Source organism: Dioscorea cayenensis, unplaced genomic scaffold (assembly GCF_009730915.1).
Source record: "Dioscorea cayenensis subsp. rotundata cultivar TDr96_F1 unplaced genomic scaffold, TDr96_F1_v2_PseudoChromosome.rev07_lg8_w22 25.fasta BLBR01001881.1, whole genome shotgun sequence".
Classification (NCBI taxonomy): Eukaryota; Viridiplantae; Streptophyta; class Magnoliopsida; order Dioscoreales; family Dioscoreaceae; genus Dioscorea; species Dioscorea cayenensis.
In genome coordinates, this window is record NW_024088272.1 from 1 (window position 1) to 22,878 (window position 22,878).

Here is a 22,878-nt window from a genome sequence, read left to right on the forward strand (position 1 = left end):
TTGGCATCACCCAACACCTATGTGAGATCCGGGCGGTATTAAGCAAGCTGAGATATAGCATCGGAGCTAAACTCACTAGTTGTTGCCAAACTATCATTGAAAGATTAGAGCTCACTAATGTCATCTCTATCTGTAAAGCCTAATTTGGTCATTTTATTTTATTTTAAATCTAAAAGTTAAAAAATTTAAAAAGAAATATTGTTTAGGAAAATAAAAAATTTAAAGGTCCATATAGGAAAGTGAAAGTTTTTAAAGATTGATTGTTACTTTTAGCCGGGTTAAATTATAAAAAAGTCATAATAATACTCTATACATATTATTAAAATTGATGTATAATTTGCTCAAATAATATTTCAAGGGACAAATTTAATTTTTTTTAATTACATTTAAATTTTTGTTTATATTAATTATAATATTAATAATTAAAAAAATTTTTAATTGCACTTAATTGTTTGTGCAATAAATATCATAAGATCTTTGAAATCCAAAATATACAATAGTTTTTATTGTACAAGTTGTTTAAATTATATTATTTTTTATTATATTTTTTATACGATATTATCTCAAAATTTTCTCAAAATTGTAAAAACTCAGATATGGAGCAAGGAAATTTGCATAGAAAATAATAATTTACAATAATTGCTAATAACAATCACTCCGATGTGGAGCAAGGAAATTTGTATAGCAAATAATAATTTACAATAATTGCTAATAGCAATTAAGAAAGCCTAGTTGCTTGGTGGGGTACATTTATATGGAAAGGTATTAAAATTTTAAAAATATTATTAGTTAAAAAATTGGTTTTATATTGATTTTATTTTTCTTCTACTGCCCACTATGTTTAGCAATAGAGTTACTCTAGAATACACCAGGATTCCAACCAAACACTAAAATTTATTTATTAATTATTTATTATAAAATTTAATCATTAAAAAATATAGTTTACAATTACTTTAATATTAATACTTGTAAAAGTTTATTTTTCATAAAAATAATTTCTTAATATTAAAGTATTTGTTTTGATTAATATTAATTAAATAAAAATTTGATTAAAGTAACTTTTTTCCACTAAACTTTCTCAAACTTCAAACCTAATATGATTTTTTTAATATAGATAAATTTGGTTGAACAACATCCAATCATATGCATATAATATTATTTATAGTTGGAAGGGTAAACTTCATTTCGAGTCTTTGGAGAGATTTTGTATTTCATATATAATGAAGAGGTTTTATGATAGTACCCCTGCAACAGCATGTTTTTCTTTTATTTTTCTCTTTATCGTTTCAAATCATACCCCTGATTTGTCCATAAGTTTTAGTAAAAAAATATATATAATAAAAGAAATATGTTCCAATTTAGATAAGATCTCATTGTCCAATTTAGTCAAACAAGGTCCCCATGACTTGAATGCAACATCCTCAAATTAATCAGGCATCAACAAATTTATTTTTTAATTTATTTTTATTTATTTGAGTGTCCCTAATATCTGCAAAAGAAAATGAACAATTTGAAACCTGTGATACCACTGTGTCTTACTTGTTTCAAACACTGGTATTAAGTTTCTTATAAATTAAGTCTTAATGAGATACTATCACTGGATCAAAGGATATTTGTCTAATAAATTGATTATATTTTGATATAAAAAATAATTATATGAATAATGATACATGTTGCAAGTTTTATTTTATTTTGCTTCAACCTCGATAAAGATTTTTGAGAAAATTTTCCACTTCATCTCGAATGGTCTCTTAATCCCCAATCTGACTGGGCGAAATTAAAGCAGTGCTAGAAGTCCAAAACCATGATTGAGTTGGAGATCCCACTTTTCTTGGTTACCATGATTGAGTTGGAGATCCCACTTTCTCAATCTCATCATCACTTTTAAAAAAACTTTGGACTAGTTTTATTTTTTATTTTTTTTTTTTTTTTTATCTAAGAAACCCAAGCCATTTTGATATATATATCAATGCAAACTTTAAAAATTGAGCACATCATGAACCTTGATCCATTGAGTTGAAAGAAAGGCCAACCCTGAACCCTCTACTTAGGAGTAAAATAAACTTTTATTAGCTACTGATGATATATTATTAATGAAAATCTGTGCAAATCTCCATTATATTATTAAATCATATTATTTGTAAAATATTTAATGAGAGTTTGGTAAACATCATAGTCAATAATTTTTTTTTTTTTTGCAATGCTTTTTAAATTTGTTTTGCAAACCAAATGGCTATTATTTTTATTTCTTTAATCTTTAAATAATTTGTCATATTTTTATAAAAATATTTTATTTGAAAAATGCAAAAATATTTAATTAGAAAATAGTTGTAGGCTTGTATATAGATCAAAAAGAGAAAAGAAATAAAAAAAATGATAAATAGAAAAGATAGGAGGAAAAAATGAAGGGCAAAGATGTCTTCTTAGGAGTACAAAAATAATTTTAATTTTGATTGCAAGGTGTTTATACTATACACAGAAAAGTTAATATATATAATTTTTTTTTGGAATGTATACGTGTAGTGGTTATTGGTCGTTTTAACAAAATAAACACATTGATTTTGACTACACATAGTTATATACAAATTTTGTTTGTTTATAAGAGTATATGTCTTCTTATGAAAACAAAAATAATTTTAAAAATTTTGATTGCGAAGTGTTTATACTATACATAAAAGTTAATATATATATATATATATATTAATTATGTGTGTATGTAGTTTTTAGTCGTTTTAACAAAATAAATACATTGATTTTGACTGCATTTAGGTATATACAAATTTTTGTTTTTTTAAGAGTATGAAGGGCAAAGATGTCTTTTTATGAAAGCAAAATACTCTTAATTTTGATTGCAAGGTGTTTATTCTATACAAAAGTTAATGTATTTATTTTTTGGAATATTTACGTTTAGTTATTAGTCGTTTTAGCAAAATAAATACATTGATTTTGACTGCACATATTTATATACAAAATTTTGTGTTTTTTAAGAGTATACAAGCAATTATATGTTTTTTTAAAAACTATTTTGATTTTGACAGCAGAAGCTTACATGCAAAAATTTATTTATTTTTTAAGTTATAAACATAATTACATTATTTTTAAAATTCTTTTGATTTTAATTTTACGGTTTACACTTAAAATTTAATGCTATTTCAAAAATATAGATGTGATTATACTTTTGTTTTTTTATCAAAAAAAAACTTTTAATGCTATTTCAAAAATATACAGGTGATTATACTTTTGTTTATTTATCAAAAAATAACTTTTAATGCTATTTGCATGGATTTACATGTAAAATTTAGTATTTTCTGAAGTATACACCCAATTACATTTTTAGTTTCATATATTTATATATATACAAAATATTTATTTATTTTTTTGCATTGTGCTTGAGAAGTTTTTAAAACTCGAGACCTCACAAACACAAGCAAGGTAAAAAACCACTAGGCTATGCTTTGGTTCCTTAAATATTTATATTAATAACTGACCTTTAAAATTTTTTTAAAAAAACAAATATAGATAAGTCATTTATTAAGAATGTGCATATACAAGTGTTGAGTTACTATCGTAATGCATGCATGTGCTTTTCACTTTGTGTAAGCTGAGGTTTAAATCCGTCACTTCGAAAAGAACACAAACATGTTATACAAACAGCTGGTGTCAATAGAAAAAAATTTATTGATTATAAAAAAACCTTTAATACTTAAAATATTTATTTTTTCAAAAAAATATTAAAAAAAGTACCTTTATGGAAAGAACACAACCTAATAGAGTGATATATAGCATATGCCTTCCGACCACCAAGGATCGCACTCATGGTGTCAATCTCATCCTCTTTCTTCTTGTCCCATTCCATTTCCCCTCCCTTTAAAACGCCATCCTCTCCCCATACCATTCCACATAATTGAACTACCAAAATGAAGAAGGCTTCATTCTTTGATTTTCTCCTCTCTTTCCTCAAACTCAAAACATGCCTCTCAATCTCTTCTCCTACAAAACACCCTCAAGATCATCCCAAAAAGCAATCCAATGGATGGAAATGCATGCCTTACATAATAGGTATATGTGTTCATACATTTCCTCTCATATATATATATATATATATATATATTAGAATGTTATTTTATGCATCTGTAGTATAGTATTATATTACACATAATTCCCTCCTCCAAATAGAAGAATGATAATTTATTTCCCTCGAGTGAGAGATTAAGGGTTTGAAACCCTTTCACAGTAATGGTTGAGGGCAATGATTTCTTTATATATATGTGTGTATTATGTTAATTTTTTATTTGTGAATGAATGTAGGGAATGAAACATTTGAAAAGATAGCATCAACGGGGTTATTAGCAAACTTTACAGTATATTTAGTGAGTCATTTTCAAATGAAACAAGTTGATGCAGCGAATTTGGCGCAAATATTCTTTGGTACGACAAATTTTGCACCTCTTGTCGGAGCTTTTGTCGCCGATACTTGTTTGGGGAGGTTCAAAACCTTGGCTTGTGCTTCCATTGCTTCATTTTTGGTACTTCAATTGCTTCCTCTTCTTATTTAATTTGCACAAGAATTTTATGTTTTTTTTTTATATTTTATTTTTATTTATTCATATTATAAATTTGTGAGGATTCATTTTGGTGCTTTGTTTTTATGCTTATCTTCTTGGCTTTCTTCATGGTTTTTTTTGGACGTAATACGAATGCCAATCAGTTTTTTTAAGACTTCTTTGGTTTTTTTAATTGGTAAAAACATATTATATATATATAGATGTTAAATATAAAATTATTAAAAATTATAATTTTATGGTGTTATTTTAAGTGTAGTGGATTAAATTAAGTTTGAACATATTTTTATATTTTTATTCATTTAAAAAAAATAAATAATAAGATCAATTTCTTCTTAATGTTTTTCAAAATTCACTTTCTTAATTTTGCTTTTATATGTGCTTGAACAATTATTTGTAAATATAAGTTTTCTTTTAAACGAATTTTTACTCAGCATAACAAAAAATAATAATAATAATAATAATAATAATAATAATAATAATAATAATAATAATAAAATAAATAAATAAGACAAGGATGTGATGCAAAATAAATGCTGCAGTGATCTATTCAGAAACTTGTCCTATAAAACATCAAAAATTATTGTGAATTGTCAAACCCTTTTGGCCAGATATGAGGATATTTTAGTAAATTAAATAAATATATATTTTAAATATTTAAAAAAAGTACCAACGATGATTTGTGATGTATATGGGCGGACAGGTGTAGCACTTCTTTATTAATTTGTCATCTTGAGCATCAAAATAATTGTTGCTCTGACCACGATATATATATATATATTTAAATATCAACTTGCATGATGTAAATAATTAAAAATTTAATTATTATATTTAATAGCGTAATATATATACCATAATCATTGATTTGTCCCTTTTAAAAACTCTAGTGATGTATTTATATATATTGGAATGAGGATCTTACTCCTCCTTTTAAACAAAATAAAATAAATAAGGACTTCTAATATGAATTATGTTACTCAAACCAATTGTAGGAGCAACTTATACCAAATTAAATAATAAAGTAAAAAATTATAATTATACTCCAACCTAATTTTATATCATTACTTATTTATTTTTTAATTGTTTTTATATATCTTGATTACATATTATTAAAAAATTAATTAATAAATATAAATAAATAATTATTATATTTTTGACAAACTACGTGAAAGTTGCCTTGTATGTGTACGCAATAACTAATTCATTTCTTTTAATTAGATGTACTTTTATCAAAAACACTTTTTAGTCTATGTATTTTTTTATTGTTTTTTTTCCATATATAAAATATTTTATATGATTCTTATGTTTTTTAGGGAAGTTTATTAAGTTTTCTAATATACTGAATTAACATGCACTTTTCACATATAATTTTTTGTATTTATTTACTTATTTTACTTATATAGCATCTACTTACAACCTAGAAGCTGATGTGGCTTGTCAAGTAGTTGCTAAATAAAAAAAGATTATAGATTAAAAATGTATGTCGGTTGAGTCAGCAAAAAGAACCTTAATGAACATTTCTATCTAAACAAAATAGTTGTATGGGGCTTTCTGTGAACAAAGAGAAAAAAGCATTTAATTGATTAATATTTTTTCCCCATCCAACAATGCATAATAGTAATATAACAAACTAAAAGGTGCCTACATACATGCATGCAGGGAATGGTTGCCCTAACCTTAACAGTAGTAGTCCCTGAACTGAAACCACCAAGTTGTACAGTAGAAGCAAAACAATTAGGCCAATGTTTAGGGCCAAGCAAAGCTCAAACGGGAGCTCTATACCTCTCCTTAGCTCTGCTGGTCATCGGCGCAGGCGGTATTCGGCCATGCAGCCTCCCCTTCGGTGTCGATCAGTTTGATCCAAATACGAAAAAAGATCAAGATGGCCTCAATAGCTTCTTCAACTGGTACTATTGCACTTCAACAGCAGCTTTAGTGATTGGCCTCACTGTTTTGGTTTACATTCAGGATAGCATCAGTTGGGCAATAGGATTTGGTATCCCTACAGGGTTCATGTTATTTCTCTATAATATTCTTCTTTCTTGGAGTGAGGCTTTATGTTTATGTCCCTCCACAAGGAAGCATCCTTTCAGGGATTGTTCAAGTCTTTGTGGCTTCTTTTAAGAAGAGATCCCTGAAGCTCCCTTCTCCTCATGATTTGAAGCTACAAGAGGCTTTGCTTTATAATCCTCCTATGAAGAATGATAGAGTCATCAAGCTTCCTTTAAGCTCACAGTTCAGGTTAGTTATTTTTTTTTTTTTTATTTTTTTTTTTTGTGTATTTCATGTTTCTTTTATACTTGCATACATCTCCATAAATCCTACTAATATATGTATGTGTATGTGGTGGTTTGTTGTATTGTTATTGCTTTAAAAATATGTTGCATTTATATTGTCTTTTTCTTTGTTTTGATCTCTACAAATGATTTTGAGCTTACTATATGAAGCATATAATTATTTATCCATCTTTCATTTGTTAGCCACGCCATATACTTGCTGGACACCAATGAATAAAAAGATAATTAAATTATTAAAATAATATTGAATATTTCGAAAGCAAAGGATTAAAATAAATCATATGAGAAAATACATTAACCAAAAATGTGCTTTTCAATATTGCTAGCTTCAAACTTATTTTGTTATTATATAGAGAGAAAAGAACTTGATAATGTTGATTTTATTAACCAAACTTCAACTAACTCATTCAAGTATGAGGATGATCTAACACACAGGAACATATTAATTAAGCTTAATCCTTACAGTTTTATTTTATCAAATTTTTATTGGAATTCCATATATATAACTTGATATTTAAATGATCGATATATATATATATTGTCTTTTACCAAGGTAAGCTGCTACATATCATAATATTTGGAATTACAGTTTCTTATTAATTTAGATGATTAAGATAGAGTACATATATTTTTAAATAATCTTTTTCTTCTTGTAGTTTCTTGAACAAAGCTGCAATAAAGAGTGAGGATGACGAAATAAAAGTAGAAGACAACAGTCCAAGAGACCCATGGAAGTTATGCAGCATCCAACAAATAGAAGAAGTGAAATGTTTGATCAGAATCATTCCCATCTGGTTATCAGGCATCATCTGCTTCCTTGCAGTGGCTCAACAATGGACATTCACAATCCTCCAATCCCTCACAATGGACAGACACCTTGGCCCTCACTTCCAAATCCCTGCAGGCACCATTTGCTCCATTTCATTCCTCTCTCTCACCATCTTCATGCCCATCTATGATCAAATCTTTGTCCCCTTAGCTAGAAACATCACTAAAATAGACAATGGAATAACACTGTTACAAAGACAAGGAGTAGGTCAAGTTTTCTCTATTATGGCTATGGTGGTTGCTGGTCTTGTTGAGAAGAAGAGGAGAGCTTCTGCTTTGTTACATGGTGGCATCAATGGTTCTTCACCATTAACAGCCATGTGGCTTGCACCACAACTTATCTTGATGGGCATTGCAGAGGCTTTCAATGCAGTTGGTCAAATTGAATTTTATAACAGGCAGTTTCCTGAACACATGCAAACTCTTGCAGGTTCTCTCTTCTTTTGTAGCTGGGCTGGTGCTAGCTATTTGAGTAGTTTTCTTGTGGCTGTTGTGAAGAAGACCACTAGTGGGAATCAAGTGAGGACTAGTTGGCTGGAGGATAACCTTAATGTTGGGAGATTGGACTTGTTTTACTATGTTATTGCACTCATGGGAGCTATGAACTTGATCTACTTCATGGTTTGTGCTCATTTTTATCGTTATAAAAGTATTCAAGTAGTTCAAGTCGATGAATCTGATAGAAAGGAAATTATACCTTAATTAGAAGAATTAATAAAGAAATTTTATGTCATCTTATTTATTTAGTAATGTATTTGTCACATCTCATGTAAAGTAATTTAGGCCATGTTGGTTTGGCCAATTTAGTAGTTCATGTAATTGGAATTATATGATACATTGAAGTATTTTGTTTGGTTAGCTGGATTTGAAAAAGTTAAAATATTAATTCCCAAATTTGATGTTTTGTTATATGGCCAAATTTGGAACATTAATTCAAACTCTTGGATTTTGGACTTCAAATGAAGCCTCATGTGATTGAATTATATGATCTTTTAAAGTATATTGTTTGGTTAGTTAGGTTTAAAAAAGTTAAAGTATTCCCAAATTCGATAGTTTGTTATGCTGGAATGACTGAAGACAATGAAGGCATCAGTGCTGAAGATCCTAGTTAAGAGTGGTCTAAAGAAGCTTACAGTTTCAAGTTAGTTAGTTGTCAGTTAAATCGTGGAGGGAACTGTAGATTGAAGGGTAGGAATCTTATCATCTTGTTTCTGTGTGTAAGTTTGAGGCAGTGAGGAGTTATGTTTTGAGTTGGTTTGGTTGAGTCACTTAGCCTTTAGTTCAGAGTGAAAAAGATAAGTTAATGCCTGTCCTTATGTAAATCAATGTAATGGTGAAAAGACAGTGAAATGAGGGGATGTATGGAGTGTGAATGTGGTGGTTGACTCCTTGATTCTCTACTACTTGAATTTACTGTTTTTCTTCTTCATTTTCTTGTTTTGTTTTACATCTTTTTTCAAATCTTTTGGCATACAAAGTGGTATCAGAGCTGGTTTGAAGTGTTTCAAAAAAAGGAGAAGCTTTGCTCTAGTTTAAGATGTCCTCAAGTAGTAGCTCTTCAAGTTTTAACCAACCATCAGTACCCTAGTTCAATGGAGAAGACTATGATCACTGGAACATCATGATGAAAGACTCTATTTAGGTTCAATGGGTTGTGGGAAGTTGTAGAAAAAGGCTTTACTGAGGAAGAATGCAAGATTGCTGAAAATAAGCAAAGAGATGCTCATGGCTTGTTTCTTATTTTGCAAGGAGTACATCAGTTTTTGTTTTCTAGAATGCCTGCTGCTAACATAGCTAAAGAAGCATGGGACTTTCTCAAGACTCAGTTTCAAGGGAGTCCTAAAATCATAAGAGAATAAGAGAATAAAAGTGTTCAAGCTTATATTGGCAGGGTGAATGATCTGGTCAATCAAATGCGAAGTCTAGGAGATCAAATATCTAAATCTCTTACTGTTGGGAAGGTCCTCAGAAGCTTAGGACCAAAATATAATTTTGTAGTTGTAGTAATTGGTGAATATAAGGATCTCACAAAGCTCACCATGGATGAATTAGCTGGCTCTCTTCAAGCCCATGAAGCTTTGTTACTGAGCCAAGATGATACTCCAACTGAGAAGGCATTTGTGATTTATTAAAAAGAGAAGGCCCTTGTTACATAAGAAGAGGCAACTGCCAGTCAGAATTGGCATCCCAGCTATGGCAAATGCAGAAACTTTTTTAGAGGAAGAGGGAGAAGCTATAGTAGAGGTAGAGGTAGATTTGTTGATGATACATCTAATGAAGGCAATTAGAGCAGCAACTATGAAGATCAAATTGGCCAAGTTCCCAATCAGAGATCCATGAGAGGCAATTTAAGGAATGTTCAATGTTATCATTGCAAAAAATTTGGCCACATACAGTCTAATTGTTGGTATAAAGACAAAAATATAGGAGAAGGCTCAAGCTCTAATATTGATAAAAATGCAAGTGAAGAATTTGGGAGATTGTTCATAGTGCACACTGAAACTGGATCACCAGAACCTTCATTTTGACTCCTTGACAGTGGTTGTTCTAGCCATATGACAGAAAGAAAGGACTTATTTTACCATTTAGATGAAACTCAGAAGCATTTTGTCAAATTGGGAGACAACAAGGAACTATAAGTTGCAGGAAAGGGAAGTGTTAATGTGATTACTGAAAATAGTGAAGCAAAACTAATTCACAATGTCCAGTTTGTGCCCAACCTAGCTCACAACTTACTTAGTGTGGGTCAATTAGTTGGCAATAAGTGTATCATTTGATGTTTAAAAATGGAGTCTGTAGAATTTTTGATGATAAGACTAGTATTCGGTTAATGGCTATGAAGCAGAATAAAAACAATTTGTTTCCAGCTGAATTTTCAAAAAATTGGTCAACTGAATGCAATTATATCAATTGAAGAGAATTCTATACTATGGCATGACAGGTATGGACATCTGAACTTTCAAAGTCTTCAAATGTTAAATCAGAGAAGGATGGTCACTGGTCTGCCTAAGGTGAAACAGTTTAAAAATTGTGAATGTTGCATATATGGCAAGATGTCTAGGCAACCATTCATTTCTGGAAAGTCTTGGAGAGCCAAAGAAAAGATGTAATTAGTACACTTTGATTTGTGTGGCCTTATGCAAGTCGACTCACTTGGAGGAACACTACAAGAAATGTGGCTATTCTCTACGTTTTTTAGAGCTACAAAATTAAATTTGTAGCTAAATATGTTGAATTGTCTACAATTTGTATATTTCGTAGGAAAAATAAAAAATTTGAGACGCCAAAAAATTTCTACCCGCGGGAAGTCCAAGGCCTACGAATTGATTTTTAGTAGCCATGATTTGTTTTGTAGGTAAAAGAGAGCCTTTTTGTCAACAAAATATATCGTAGAAAGTTGTTTTACTTTTCACAATGAATTCAAGGGAATTTTTATCTACGAACCAAAGCTTTCGTAGGGAAAAATAACCAAACATTTCCCACCGCGGGAAAACCAAATCTTATGAATGATTTCTAATTGCTACATTTTTTTATAGGTAAAACATTGATTTTATTTGTCTATGAAACATATTGTAGAGAAAAAAAGTTTTAATTTGGACTATTAGATAAGGCCAGGATTCATACTGATATTAAAATTTTAAAATTTAAAATTATTTTAAAATTTAATTTGGACTATTAGATAAGGTACGGATCCATACTAATATTAAAAATTTAAAATTTAAAATTATTTTAAAATTAAATTTGGACTATTAGATAAGGTCGGGATCTTTTAATTATTACTATTATTATTCTATTAAGTAGATTTTAAAATTTTATTTTTCAACAATTCACATTATTAGAAAAGGCCTGTATCCATACTAGTATCTATTAATGTAATGTAACTGAGAAATATTTTTTAATAAAAAGAAAAATTTTAAAAACTCTCTTGTGTTATCTTGGAAAGAATATTATATAATAAAAAAAGGGAAAAAAGAAAATAAAAAGTCCTCTTGTGTTATCACAAAAATCATGGAGAACCGTTAGATGAAGATTACATGGTGAAGATGGGCTTGATTCATTTGGGAAAAGCAGAGAGAAATGGTAAAGCAGCAAAGTGAAAGGGTAGGTTGGGAGCAAAGGCTGCCGGTGTCTAAAGAAGCGCTTCTTTCTCTCCGATTCGATCCTTAAATCATAGTCTCGTAAGCTTCAATCAATCCTTCTCACTAAGGAAATCCAAAATAAATATGCTTCTCACTTGTTCTTTCCTCTCAGCCCGAGCTCTAAACCCTTGTCCAATGTCGACAGCTCGACTCTTCTTCTTCCTTTGACATTGCCTTGCACTTTGAGGTGCTACCCTCGACGGAGCCAAGAGTTAGGGAACAACGGAGAAGGTGGCCTGGCTGCCAGGGAGATTCCGTGTTCAAGCACGTTGTTCCTGTGTTGAAGGTTGGGGCTGTCATCGGAGGCAGGGGGAGTCCATTAATAAGAAGCTCTGAGAGGAGATTAGTCCTCATATTCACACCCTCAAAGATCCCGTTAGCTTCCCTGATCATATTGTAAGCTTGCTTTTTCTTTTGTTTTTCTATGCTTTATTTGTTGGTATTCTTTCGATTTCTTGATATTTTTGTTGAATGAATTCCAATTGTTTATTGTTGTGAGTTCCTTTAGATTTATAGAGGATCACAAGCTAAGTATGGATGATTTTTTTTTTATGTCAAATTGGAAGCTTGAAAATGTGGTTTGATTCCTTGAAATATTTATTCATGTACCATTTTTGTTGAGAATTCGAACCAGCTACTTTTTATTATTCATTGATGATTTCAGCAGAATAAGTTGGGTTAATTTCATTAAAAACAAATATGACGTATTTGATTTCTTCCAAAAATTCTTGGCTCTAGTTGAAAGACAATCCAATCACAAATTAAAAATATTAAGAACAGATAGAGGAGATGAATACATGGCTAGTCAATTCAGAATGTTATGTGATAATTATAGAATCAAGCATGAATGTACTGCACCTTATTCCCCTCTGGAAAAATGTGTTGTGGAGAGTAATAATAGAACTCTAGTAGAAAGGGCCAGAAGCATGTTAAATGGCAAGAAATCACCAATTAAATTCTTGGTTGAGGCCATATCTATTGTTGTTTATTTATCCAATTTATCTTCAACTAAGGAGTTATATATGAACATAACCCCATATGAAGCCTGGTTTATAAAACAAACCCAGTATATCACATCTGAAAATATTTGGGCGTATTGCTTACACAAAAATTCCAGCACAGAATTTACAAAAATTTGACAATAGAGAAAAAAAATGTATTTTTATTGGATATTGTATTGATTCTAAAGCCTATAGATTGTTTGATCTTCTTATTAGTAAAATTGTCATAAGTAGGGATATTAATTTTGATGAACAAAAGTGTTGGGAATGGAAATCAAAAAGCTCATATACTCACGGAATCATTCTTAAACGTATTCCACTCACTTAGAACAAAATACCCGGTGTCGAAGTAATAAAATACCCGGTGAGTCGGGTAGTCGAATCCACATGGAGCAGGGCTACTAGTACTAACTTCTTCTTTTCTTTCTAACCTAATGATAAATGGAAAGGTGTGGTGATCTAATGTGCGAAGAAATGAATACCGGAGACGAATATGCTAGGGTTAAATGGATGGAGATCTCAATCAGTAAAAGTGGGGTATTCGGGCAATGCTCCCCCTAGGATTTAGGTATTAGGTACCGGATAAACAAAGTGTTTCTATGAAGAGTAAGTTAAGTCATGGAAATCCAAATATAATCGGATCCGGCCTCCCGATCACCGATACTAGTCCCCTACGAGGTCCCGGTGGAGAAATCGCTCAATCTCAACACCTCACACCACATATGACCACAAAGCACACTAGGGATTCCAAGAGGTGTATCCGATTCCTAAAGATTGATCCAACCCTAATTCTTGGAGAAGGATCCTAACCCTCTACAAGGTCCCGGCAGAGAAATCTCTCAATCTCACACCTCACACCAAATATGGTTGCATAGAACTTAGGGAACGGAGATAGAATACACCAATCGGAGGGGAAAGGAATTGCTCACTATCTCATGACTCGCCCTCTCAACCCTCTTCAATCTTGAGATTCTAACCCTAATGGAGACCTCTCTCTCACCAAGGTAACAAATCATGCAAACCAAATAACCAAAAGATCAATATGGCAAGCAAGCATTAGACAATCAAGATTAAAAGTTAATCAAACTCGGATTAAATAGAAACACTAAGCAAATCCACAAAAGATGAGAATCCTAGGGTTCACAAGCCCAAATACCCTCTAGGGTTTTAGCTCTCCATGGAGCAACATACAAAACACACCATCAATGAATTAAAGTACATTAAAACAATAGAAATAAACCCCTTATATATGAACTGATGGCCTTGATGGAGAGCTTCGACGTCTTGAAGGACCCACTACGAAGCTAGGTTCACCGGTGGCTTCCTTGATGCTATGACGGAGGAGGAATCGATCAAAGTTGGTGATGAAGCGCCTCCAAAGCCGCAAAGACCTCCTCTCCAAACCCTAGCCGTCTCACCCCTCAAGAGCCGCACAAAAGATGAGAAATAATAGGGCAAAACGGCTATTTATAGGCCTTAGACCGCGTCTGTCACGTGCCCCACGCGCCCATGTGGATTTTCCACGCGGCTGCGTGGGCTGCACGAATTTTCACGGGGGCGCGTGGAATTTCCATGCGGGTGCGTGAACAGTAATTTTGCTACAGTACTGCTATAGTGTGTCTTGGTCCTTGAATTGAACAGATTGTGTCTTTATAGCCCATCTTTGCTTCCTTTTTACTCTTCAAGGCATTCACAACCTATATTCATAAAAGAACACTAAATACACAATATGAGACATAAACCATGGTAAAAATGATGCTCAATGCATGTAAAACATATATAAAAATATGTCCACTCAAGCACTTATCATAGGGATATTAATTTTGATGAACAAAAGTGTTGGGAATGGAAATCAAAAAGCTCATATACTCACGGAATCATTCTTCCACGTATTCCACTCACTTAGAACAAATCAAGCAACGACTCAAGTGGTGATGCTAAAATCAATGAAGCTGAAAGAGTGACAAGATCTGTTGACAATACAGATATAGAAACTCAAGACTCTCCAAATGACAGTTAAAGTGAAGAAACACCACCTGTAAAAGTTTGATTGCTCAGAGAAATTTATGAAAACTATTTCTTTGCTTTAACAGTGTCTGATCCAGTAACATTTGAAGAAGCTAAAAAACTCCCATAATGGAGAAATGCTATGCAAATTGAATTATCTGCAATTGAAAGGAATAACACTTAGGAATTAACTTCATTGCCACTTTGAAAGAAAATAATTAGAGTGAAGTAGATTTCTAAGAGAAAATATAAACCTAATAGTGAAATTGACAAGCTCAAGGAAAGATTAGTAGCTAAAGGTTATAATCAGGAGTATGGTGTAGATTATGAAGAAATATTTGCTCTTGTGGCAAGAATGGACATTATTAGGCTTCTAATTGCTTTAGCAGCTCACAAAAATTGGCCAATCTTCCAATTGGATATTAAATCTGCTTTCCTAAATCGTGAGATTAAAGAAGAAGTCTATGTTGAGCAACCCAAAGGCTTTGAAATTCAAGGAAAGAGCAGATGGTGTATAAATTACATAAAGTACTCTATGGCTTAAAACAAGTTGCAAGAATTTGGTATGGAAAATTTGATTCCTATCTACAACAACATGCGTTCAAGAGAAGCTTGATAGAACACACATTATATACAAAAATTGGAGATTGATAGGGACACAAGTGTACGAGCCGATCGCATAATAAAGCGTGTATAAAACCAGGGGGTCGGTCCACAAGGAAGAAAGTGAATGCCAGTAGTAACCATAATCCCGAAAAATAGCCTAAGTAATCGGAAGTTGTGTGTGTGTGTGAACAAAAGGAAGCAAAGATAAGAAAATATAGAAAATAGTAGGAGAGAAGTCAAGGAAGAAAGCGATGTCCAGACATAGTATCCTTCTAGGGTTATAAAGTAGTACAAAGGTTGTCTAAGTATGCAATCCTATTTGAATCGAGAGGTTTTTAGAAGTATACTAAACCCCAATTTCTCAGGCGAAGAGTAACTAAATAGGTGCAGTGCTGATATAGACATCCACACAATTGCATTAGTACTCTATGAAACCTCACTATGAGCTAATAACAATCTCTTAAGTAGATAATCTCCCTCAAAGAAAATGATTACCCACTAATCCGAATATAAAGTAAAAATGCGATTTCTCCTAGAATCCACTTCATATGATTGCAAAGAGCACTGAGATAATCATTAAATCACTTAGAAGGACTGCGGAAAAATAAGTCTCCAAAGTACCCTAACTAGACGCGTACTCACTATCCTCTTGAAATGCGGTAAGCCTATGCTAGGTGAAAATTTCTTCTCGTCATGTAGCAAATCAAAACATGATAGCTAGGGCTTTCACCTTGTTAGCAACCAAGCATTCGAACACACAAATATACTCAAATAGAAATGATTGCAATTAAGAAAACAATTAAAGTATGAAAGATCCAACAACAAATTCCAAAAGTATAAACCCTAGAGTTTAACTATACCCAAACATCTACAGATTAGCCCTCCATTAATGGAGGGAAAGCATCCAAGATACAAATAGTAGGAGGAAACATGAAAGCCATGAAAAGCCCCTTCTCAATCGTGTTGATGAAGAATCGCTGGAGAACCCCTAGAAAAGCTTCTATGCACGCCATCAAGGTGAACTTGAAGGCTACAATCCTCAATCCCCTTTAACGTTGATCCAAATTTCCCTTGAAATTTCCCCTTAAGTACTAGAGATTCGTCTCTTATCTCCCCTCAAAAGAAAAACCAAGAATGTCCAAACAATCCTCATCAAATCTATTCATACCCAACTACTTACGGGCTACTTACGAGCATAAGGACATGGCCATAAGGGAGCTGGAGAAGATAGTTGCGAGCCTTACGAGACCACTTACGGTCGTAAATCACATCTGTAAGGTCTTTTCTTTATATTACGATCCAGCTTATGACTGTAAGTGCTTAACAGCAAACTTCATTGTGTTGCTTCTTGCGACTGCCCTTACATGCATATGCTATGGTTGTAAACTCCTTGGATTGTCCTTACGGGCATCCTTATGGGCGTAAGCCTTGCCCATAAGGTTCTTTAATTTGCCTCTGAATCCCCCCTTACGGGCATAAGCATGTCTACAAGGTTCTTTAGAATCTACTTGCAGCCGTAAGGTTGGCTATAAGCTGCCTACACTACAAGAAATATAGGAATAGGAAACGGATATTTCTGTCACTAAAAAATATATCTTCGTTGCTATAAATATTTAGCAACAGAATCATTCCGACAGCTATTCCCAAGTCACTATTCAAATTCCATCGTTATTTCGTATGTTGTCCGGATGGACACTTCCGTTGCCAAACACAAGAACTCTGTCATAAATATAATTCCATTGCTATATTCACTCTTTTGTGGTTCACAAAAAATCTATTGCTATATATCCATTGCTAGTGTTGTATAGCAACGGACTATTCTATTATTATTATTGTTATAGTAACGGAAAGTTTTAGTTTAGTAATAATATTTTTTTTTTATTTTAGCAAGGGAATGTCCATCACTATTTTCTCATTTCTAATGGAAGTCAGTTTCTATGTCCTCATTAACTACAAATTCCATTATATTTCCGTTGCTATTGTTCTTATAGCAACGGAATTTTGGTTGTTATTTTCTTATTAGCAATGGAGTTTCTAATTTTCGTTGCTATTTTTCTTGTAGCAATGGAATTTCGGTTGTTGTTTTCTTATTAGCAAAGGAGTTTTTTTCTGTTGTTATTTTTCTTGTAGCAACGGAATTACAGTTGTTGTTTTATTATTAGCAACGGATTTTCTTTTTTCCGTTGCTATTTTTCTTGTAGCAACGGAATTTTGGTTGTTGTTTTCTTATACAATTTCAATATATGTATTAGCAACAGAATTTCTGATGCTATTTTTCCATTTCCAACGGAATTTCCATTATCATTTGTCATTTGCAAAAGAATATCCGTCGCTATTCTTTGTTATTGATTATCATAGCTATGACCTATTGAATTTGTTTTTCACACAACCTGCATAATTTATTGCACAAATTAAAAAAATTACCCATAAAAATACAAATAATACAAAAGATCCATAAAAAAAATTATCTCATCAAGTATCCACAATCCATCATTTCAATCATACTAAAAATACAATTAATCCATACAAATGATCCAACATTCAATTCATACCAAAAATACAAATAATCCATACAAATGATCCAACATTCCATTACAACAATTCTCTAATCAATCAATACAATTGTCACCAACAAACAAAGTGAAACAAGAAGCCATCATGAACATACATTGAATTACCTTGATTTCCTTTGTTCCCTCTTCTTGGCCACTGTCTTCATTTATTAAAAATTATTAAAATTTAAAATCCATCAAATAAAATTGCTATATAAATACAATTGTGAACAACAAACAAAGTAAAAGTAATATATGAAGGTACATTTAATTACCTTGAGAATTTTTTGTTGCTCTCTTCTTGCCCCAATGCCTTCCTCTATGAAAATCATGAAATTTTAAAATCCATCAAATTAAATTGCAAGTAGAAATTTATAAGTATAGCACTAAAAATTTAGAGGAGTAAGATCAAATTTATACCTAAAATCATTTATTTGTTGGTGGAGGAATATTTGATCCAAATTTCTCCATCATGAAACTCATCATAATCTGAAATTGATTTTTTAAGTCGCATATGTCACCTACAGCATTCTTCACTCGACTCACATCATCAGTTAATGATTCAAGCTTCTGCTCTAAACTCATAATTCTATCATCATTAAGAGAAACAACCATATGTGGAGTACTAGTAGAAGGACCACAAACTGAGTTAGTTGTGCATGCAGCTACACTAGAAGTAGCATCAAATAATGCTTTAGAATTGACCATGGTGCCAAACCCATATACATGTGTGCGCCTAGCTATCTTTCCTCCAATTGATGATGCCCATGTATCTGGATCAAACTCAAGATGATTGGAAGTATTATCACCATAATTTTTAGATAATGCAGATTGATATTTATCCTATAACAAATGAGAAACATAAAAAAATTAATTGATTTAAGTTAACCAAAATATGAAGTAACAATTCGCAATTTAAGGAATGAATTACTAATGATTAACATACACTAACAACTTTGGATTTATTTTCTACAAAATTACCACTTCCTTTTGACCGTTTATGAGTTCTCTCAAATAATTTTAGATATTGTATTGGTCGTTGAAGCTCTTCTTCCAATATAAGAAATGTTTTTAATTAGACTATACATATAATTTTATTATTGCAAATGTGTCTATAACAAATTGGCAAAATTAAATCCATGGCATGAGTGAAGAGAAAAAGTTATATACCATTATCTTTTGAGTAGCAAGAAATGAACGGGAACCGCTAGTGTGTTTCTTGATACTTCCTTCTTTTTCAGTTAAACGATTAGCCAATGCTTTCTTGGATTTGTTTTGCCAACTCTCTGTACTCCAAACTGTATCTATCAAAGCATCCCCAATTTTAGTTGGCATCCAATGCCTTTTTCATTCCTTTACACTTCTTAATATCAACAATATTAGTGACACCAACTTCTTTCATAGCTTTTGTTCTTTCACCATTCAATGTATCCTTCAATTGCTCCTAACATATCTTTTCCCATACTCTTTGTATAGTAGGTTCCTCTTGTAAGGACCAATTAAAATTGATAAGTGCTTGAGCAGACATATTTCTCTATATGTTATACATTCTTTGAGCATCATTTTTATGATGGTTTATATCTTTATATAGTGTATTTGGTGTTCTTTTGTGCAATTAAGGTATGAATGCCTTAAAGGAAGAAAAAAAAAGCAAAGATATGTTATAAAGACACATTTTGGGAGTTCTTGTTCAATCCAAGGATCAAGACACAAGAAGAGCTCATGTACATAGAGGTGTGTGCCAACTTTGAAGAGGATTCAAGCCAATTTTCTAGTTGGAAGGGCACAAAGGCAGTCACATCCCGATGTTCCTACTCAATGTGAAGAATGCAAGATCTTCCAAATGATGATTCGACGAAGAAAAGTCTTATAACCTACCATGTGGACATGTGCCAGACCATGTGGCCTCAAGAGAAGAGTTTGTGAGCAGCGTTGATGAAGTGTATTGTAGCAAAATACTATAGTAATTTATTGTAGCAATACATGATAGATGCGCTTTAGGCTTATAAATAGCCATTTTGCCCTATTCTTTTGACATCTTTTATGCGGCTCTTGAGGGGTGAGATTGCTAGGGTTTGGAGAGGAGGTCTTTACGGCTTAAGAGGCGCTTCTTCACCAAATTTGACTGATTCCTTCTCTGTCATAGATAGCACCAAGGAAGCCACCAGTGACCCTAACTTAGGAGTGGACTGTTCAAGATGTCGAAGCTTTCCATCACGGCTATCAGTTAACATATAGGGGGTTTATTTCTATGGCTTTCATATACTTTCATTCATTGATGGTTTGTTTTGTATATTGCTCCATGGAGAGCTAAACCTTTAGAGGGTATTTGGGTTTGTGAACCCTAGGATTCTTGACACATTCCAAATTGCGTGTGTGTACTACAAGTGCACAGGTGTCAAAGTAAAAAAAAAATACCCCGATGAGTGGGTAGTCGAATCCACAGCGAACAGAAGTATTAGTAGTAACCAATTCTTAGTTATCTTGTCGAAATCAATGGTTGTGATGAAGTGAACTAATTGCAAGAATATTGATAAGCAAGCAGAGGACAAGATAGAAAGTAGAAGAGATCTCAATCAATAAAGATGAGTTATCCAGGTAATGTTCCCCCTATTATCTAACATGAAGCTCAAGACTTGCTAAATGCTTCTAAATCGAATTTAATGAATCGAGGTAATCCAAGAACAACCAGCCCTTACCTCCAAGCCACTGATACTAGTCCCCTATAAGGTCCCGGTGGAGAAATCTCTCAATTTCAACATCTCACACCCTATATGACCGCAATAAGCTCTAGGGTATATCTACGAGAGAAATTGATTCCTAAAGATAGATCTAACCCTACTTCTAAGCAAGAGATCCCTAGCCCCCTATAAGATCTCGGGGGAGAAATCTCTCAATCTCACGTCTCACACAAAATATGGTTGCATAGAGTCTAGGGAATATGGAGATAGGAAACACTCATCGGAAGGGAAAGAGGGCACTCCACTATCTCATGACTCACCCTCTCAACCCTCTTTAACCTTGGGGTTCTAACTCTAATGGAGACCTCTCTCTCATCAAAGAAACAAATCATGCATATACAATCAACCAAAAGGATCAATAAAACATGCAAGCCATAGGAATACAAGATTAAAACTCAAGTCAACTCGGATTTAATAGAAAACATAAAGTAAATCAATACAAAAGATAAGATCCTAGGGTTCATATGCCCAAATACCTACTAGGATTTAGCCCTCCATGGAGCAAGTCACAAAACAAAGATTAATACAATGAATAGTGATATAAACCATAGAGAAAACCCCCTTGAATTCTGATGATGGCCTTGATGGGTCGCTTAACATCTTTAAAAAATCATTCTCCAAAGCTAGGTTACCGAAGGCCCTCTTGATGCTATGATGGAGGAAAGATCAATCAAAGTTGGTGAAGAATGGCTACCAATCTCACCAAAGACCTCATCTAGAACCCTAGCTGCCTTGCCCTTAGAGTGCTCGCAAAAAGAACCGCAAAAAGTCTCTAAAGAATAGGGCGAACAACCTATTTATAGTCACAAACCACGGCTATCACGTGTCTTCACATGCCCGTGTAGATTTTCCACGCACCCGCATTAGCCGCAAGAATTTCCATGCGGCCTCATGAACAGTACTTATGCTACAGTGCTGCTATAGTAGAATGTTACATTGTTTTGCTACAGTACTTAGCTGCAGTCTCTTCATAACCACGGTCCAAACACTCTTCTCTTGATGTCACATGGTGGGGCACACATCCATGTGGTAGGCTACAAGACTTTTCTTCGTCGACTTATCCTTTGAAAGGTCTTGCATTCTTTACAAAGAGAAGGAGTATGAAGATGTGACTGCCTTTGTGCCCTTTCAACTAGCAAATTGGCTTGAATCTCCTTGGAAGTTGGCACACATCTCCACGTTCTTGAACTACTCCCATGTATTGGTCCTTGAATTGAACAAGAACTCCCAAAATGTGTCTTTCTATCCTATCTTTGTTTCCTTTTTCTCCCTTCAAGGCATTCACAACCTAATTGCACAAAAGAACTCCAAATACACTATATGTGATATAAACTATGGTAAAAATAATGCTCAATCATGTAAACATATAGAAAAAAAATGCCTACTCAAGCACTTATCAAATTTCCCCACACTTAAGCCTTTGCAAGCAAAATTAAACATTAAACTCATAAAAAAAAGAGAAGTGCTTGGCCTTACCAAGAGAGTACAAGAATAAAATTCTAAATTTATGAAGAAAATAAAACACTAGACAAACAATCAATGCTCTAACAAACAATCCAATCAAAAATGAAAGTGATGAAGTCCGAATGCGTGTGTGTGTGAAAGACTCTACTCATGTCAACACTATGCCCACTACCAAGTTCTTATTAACATGGGAATTATTTATAAACAAAAAGAATAGGTAGTAGCTTCACATAATCCTCTAAGGTAGCCTTTTCCCAAGATGCCTCCCGAGTGGCTTTCACACTTTCGAGGTGGTAGCTCTTTCTACCAAAGGTGGTAGCTTTCACACATCCCATGAGATAGATCTTTCTCTCATTAGGACACAACAAATATCCGACTTATGAGAGTAGCTACATACATCATGGGTAGTAGGTCTTTCCATCCCCTATGTGTAAACAACACACAATTGCCCAAAAAATTTTTTTTTTTTTTCAAAATAAAACTAGCACACTAAAGTCCCAAAAATAATGAACTATAGTCTTCATAGGTCTAATGAGGGAGAAAAGTACATAAAGAGCAATCAGAAAAAAAAAATATTCAAGAAAATTGGGTGAAAACTAGAGCATGATAAAATCTAATGTTTACAACCTCCAAAAAACTAAGAATTAAACACTTAACCCTAAGGTGAACCTCCATTGGCAA

At 32.7% G+C, this 22,878-nt stretch overlaps 1 pseudogene; it reads left to right on the forward strand.

Annotated features, from left to right (window-relative positions):
- The first annotated feature begins 3,825 nt into the window (after positions 1-3,825).
- Positions 3,826-8,545, forward strand: LOC120257114 (annotated as a pseudogene).
- The last annotated feature ends 14,333 nt before the right edge of the window (positions 8,546-22,878 follow it).